We start from the raw sequence: 5,583 nt of genomic DNA, 5'->3' as shown, positions 1-5,583 counted from the left end.
TGTGCAGCAACAGGTGGGGGTGGAAAGCTGCTTGTCCATGCCTCTGAGTATCTCCTTAAGATGAATGGCTTGGCGAGCACTCTTTGGCAAAATGTCCAAACTGTCCCTAGTTGTAACATAAAGTGGAACCTTGCATGCACTATCCCTTGTGAGGAAAAAGAGGAAAATTTTACCTGGTACCTTATTGACCCTAAGGTGTAGTCCCATTATGGACTCTGCTATCTCCACCTCCCATAGTCTCTTTCCCTTGATCGGATCCTTATGGGCCTCTATGATGGCTTTGTTAACCTGAGGAATTTCCACAGCCTAAACGGCCCTTAGTTTTGTCCCTTTTAGGCTTATGTCCATTTAATCATCCCTCTCCATCTTTAAGCTCTAACCTTTTTGCATAGTTCACAGCCTTAGAGTGACGAGTCAAATCATAAGATGCTACAACCTTGTATACGGGGCATAGTAGACCATTTATGAACCTCTAAGTCTACATTTTCTCTATATCAGTCAAGTATGGGGCATACCTAGCTAGCTCTGTGAACTTCACACTTTACTCTACCACTAACATTCTTGGTGTCTGCACTAAGGTCTTAAACTCATGCGTACTAGCCTCTCGCACACTATCTAGCAGAAAATGCTCTAGGAATGCTATGCTGAACTTATCCTAAGACATCGAAGTAGTATCTATGGCTCTATCACTAAGTAACATCTTATACCACTATCGGGCTACCTTACTAAGCCTGAAAATGACAAACTCCACTAATCTCATGCTAGTACAACTCAGTGCATTATAAATCACCTTTATCTTGTCAAAGAACTCTTAAGCATCTTAGATCGCATCAGATCCTTATAACCATGGAGGTCTCAACCTCATGAACTCTATTAGTGAAATCTTAGGTGTGACTATAGTAATCCCTCACTATTGAGGAGTATTCCTGACTCTGAATCAGGGGAAGCTTGAACAATAGGTGGCTCTTGCCCTGTCACTTACGGTATATTTACTCCTTAGCTAGTAGCTTTATTGTATGACTGACTCCTTGTAAGTCAGCAGTTAAATCCTTTAATGTAACTACCATCGCTGGGGGTACTACAACCTCTCAAGCTTGTCTCTCAACTACTATTTTTGGACCTTGTCCCTTTATCTGTGCACTAAGGGGCTATCTGTCTTCCCTAAGCTAGTGAACCTATCACGTCTGCGACACCCCCCAACAATGGGCGTACATGGTCTATCAATAGTATCTACAGGAACCTCGCACTCTGCTAGTTCTCTAGTTCTAGATCATGACCTAGGTGACATATTTCACCTAGACAAGAGCAACTTATATCATAAAACTCGATGTCATGGACTCACGACAATGCTAGACATATTTCTTACATATAAAAAGGGTTAAATAGACAAGGAATTATATGCGAGGTCTCCTATTCTTAGTTTGTGCCCAGGTACACAAAACAAAAACAAGATTCCTACATACGACACTGAACATTCCACTAACAACCAAAGAAATTCCTAGGAGTCTATGAACCTAGAGCTCTGACACCAACTTTGTTATATCCTATTTCTTAAGGGGATTGTGACTGGCACATGGACCTAAACGAGCACAACCCATTAGGCCTTAGCAAGCCTCTTATCATAACATCATCAAACATTTATCATCACATGCAAAAACATCATATCACATCCATTAACATACATAATCAAAATACATACATTCTTAAAACTTATTTCACAATAAAAGAATTTATCAACCTAATTATGTAAATGTAAAGTAAAAAGTTGAGAGGACATTTACTTAAATGGTATTTAATGTAAATAAGCTAGGCAAGTTTTATAGGTAATCTACCTCAGAAAAACTACATTCTATCTCAAATGTCATAGTGTTTGGAAGGGATTGTATTTGGAAAGTATCAATACTTAACCCATATGTATCGATACTTTCAGCCCAAAACCCAAATTTCTGGGCAAAATCCTCCATTTTTACATTCCCTAAGTTCCCTTACCTCTTAAGACTTTCTCTAAGGCTTAATATTCTTCACTAAGCACATTTTCATGTCAACATAAAGTGCCAATTATGAACAATGCTCAAACAACATTAGTATGCAACATTCTATAAAGATAATAATTATGATCATTTGATTAATATTAAACTCATACTTTGTGATGGTATGTCCTCCATTAGCCATGGGCTAGTAATGTACAGTCCTATTACACCTTAGTTGTTTATGATGCATTGTAGGAGTGAAGTCATCACTTGCACCCCGTGATAATGGAATTAATCGCACTCATAGAGTTCTCATACTCATAGCATTAGGTATGTGGAAAGTCCTTCACATACCAACTTATTCATCTCATAAGGTCTATGGAAAACTCATCATATATATAATCTCATGGCATTCATCATACTTTCTCAATCATCACAAATATATAATCCCATTTTCGGAAGGGATCATGACTGACTCATGGACCAAGATGAGCCTAACCCGCTAGGCCAAAGCAAGCCTCTTATCATAACCTCATTAAACAACTCTTCATTGCATGCGGAAACATCTTTCAACATCCATTTACACACGAAACCATTATGCATGCATTCATAAAACTTGTTATACAATTAAAGAACTTCTCAACTTAATTGTATAAGCTCAAGTATTTGGCATACATATATATATGAAAAGTGCCACTATCATGGTGCACATTAACTTTTGCTATCAACAACACCCTTGAATGTCCATGTAGGCTCTCGAGTGGTCATCATAATCTCATACATAATATTATCAATTTAAAATGCCAAACATAAGCAACATTAGCCTAAAGGTTTTCAAAGTGTAAAAACACAAACATAAAGAAAAAGACTGACTGGTCAGTGGAACGTGACCTATCCTCCAAGCACCAAGTGGTTACTAGACACCTACCATAGAATGAAGATTGAACATTAGTATCCATGACACTGGCTGCTATCAGATGCTATCACTAATCTTATGGCATTCACACATCAAACATGCACATTATAGCATCTATAAATAAGCTTACAATATCTCGTAACCACACTAGCCCAAAGATCGAACTAATGGAGTGGACTTCAAACATAAAGTGCTTGTCCCCCTTGTAGAAAACTAATATATGGTAGAGTATTTACATACATAGTAGATTCGTAAACCATTTGAAAACCACTGCATCAATTATATCACAATCTCTAAGAATTTATTTTTCTTAGAGAATCATTTTTCATTGTTGAAACTTAAATCCTTTGATAACCAGTTTAGAGATAATTTAAACATACATAAATATTCATTTTCATAGAAATCATGCTAGCTTTACATATTAAAATAATTTGAAAATGGTGTATCCACTCACCTAGTTGGAGATTCAATTCTTAGCTCCAACCACAACTCCGTTTTCGCAAAATCCGTGGAGTTTTCATGTGTTCCTATAAAACAACATTTATTACAATCATTTCCTAGAATAAGAATTTTGTAATAATCATTCTTGGTTCTTATGAAAATAATCTATTTTTGCTAAACTAATTTCCTAGCTAAAACCCATGCTTAGAAACCTATAAATCTTCCTTCCTTACCTTAGGTGAGCTTAGATGCTTAAGGAAATCATAAAGCATTTAAGATATAATCACCAATAGAAATTTTGGTCAATAAAACAACTATTTAGGTTTTGGAAATCCAAAGCCAAAAGATTTAAAGGCTAGAAATGTCATCTATTTCCATAAAAACCTAAATCTAAGCTTTAGAATCATAAAAATGGAATTTTGGGTTAAAAACGTGTTGAAAGAAATTAAGAATAGGTGTTTTACCTTACAAATGTGACTACGGGTTGCCAACCCTAAAAAATGTGATTTATTTATAAGAGAGGGTGTGGAATCAATAAAATGTATCGATACATTGGCCCATGTATCTATACATTTGGTTCTTGGGAAAATATATTGATACATTATGAACAAGTATTGATACGTATTCGTTAGCAGCCCATTCTAGGCTAAATGTATCAATACTAGAACAATCGGTCCTCAATCGCTATTAGCGTCTGAGTCTTGTGGGAGAGCCCACCAAGTCTTGAACAAGCCTTAATTGAAACTTTTGTTAATGCGTTATATTCATTCAACTAACTTATGTAATCGCTTTGAATCGTACAACTCTTTGTAATATGATTTGAACAAAAGTCATAATAAGTGGAATAAACCTTTATTCCACATAATTGTAAAAATACATCAAGGTTTATAATTTCTGAATTACACACTTTCACATTTAGACAAATGACTATTTACAAACAAATGCACTTAATCGGCTCGACCTCTAGTTGTGGAGCGACTCGAAATACAGTGCTATGAGATACCTTTACCTATTCACGGTGGACAATATGTGCCGATGAATGTACGCTAGGCCGATCACTTATTTACAAAAGGGAAGATAAGGGTGAGTCTCACAGACTCAATGATAATCAACTCCATAAGTAGGGTGTAGATGAGAAACAAGCTTAGACCATAACTTTTTGAACAATAAAACTAGAATATAAAATGACAACCTTCTAAACCAAATAAGGTACTTGTGCCTTGTAAAAATGCCATGTAAATCATAGTGCAATCCATTCATTAAAAAACAATGTCGAAAACCAATGCATAATAAAATAGATTCGAATTTACGAAATAGTTCAATATTTGCATAAACACAAATGGTAGTATGCAAACACTCACACTCTCAAAAGGTGTGGCATGTAAAATACTCAAGTACATCCACATAAATTAATCCATAATCAATATGTTTAGCACTACAAGCTACTGATTAGAAAAGGGAGTTGTGGATAAAGCGGTATCTCTCCACCATGCAAAAGAATACGAGTGTAAAACCCTAAAGACTCTCGAGTAGTTAATCAGCTTGGGGACCCACTTCCACATAAGAACATCTTGGAGGCTCCCCTCCACTAGATTCCATAAGCCATGGCAGTCTCAACGATATTAGCCCACATCAAAGAAATCATGTGGTTGCAACCATGTATATCAACTTATGGCCATGCCACGTATAACAACCCGTGGCCTTACCACATATAATCACAGACTATGGCCTAGCCATATTTAATAGTCCATTAGTGGTCCAAAAGTTTCTCTAGCTAGAGCTCGCTTATGCAATAGGGTCACACATCTCGATGTGACATTCAGCCTACTCTCGATGCTTTCAATTTGACAAAATCGTTTTCAAAACCAAATCACAGTTTTCAAGAGTTTTTCTTTAAATCATTTGAAAACAAGGTTCGACAACCTTTTAAAATTGTTTTTCACATTAAAATGCATGGTGTAAATATTTTCATAAAGTACAAACTAAAACTAGCTCAAAAGAATTTATATTTAAGCCATTTTTCAAGTGCAATTAACTATGCACGTCAGACAAAGATACAAGGCATGATTTTGATGCAAAACGTTGCAAAAAGGCTTGTTTCCTAATTTGTAAAATACTTTACATAAATGTATATATATAGTATACAAAAACAACTTCCAAATCGATTTGCATCCACAATTGCCCAATGCTTCTACCAACTCATGCTTTCCACAAAAGCTGTGTATAAATCATTCCAAACCATGTATTCAAATCACT

Source organism: Theobroma umbraticum, unplaced genomic scaffold, assembly GCF_002168275.2.
Source record: "Theobroma umbraticum cultivar Fairchild unplaced genomic scaffold, ASM216827v3 scaffold_39.0, whole genome shotgun sequence".
NCBI classification, from domain to species: Eukaryota; Viridiplantae; Streptophyta; class Magnoliopsida; order Malvales; family Malvaceae; genus Theobroma; species Theobroma umbraticum.
Note: the sequence above shows the minus strand (reverse complement) of the source record.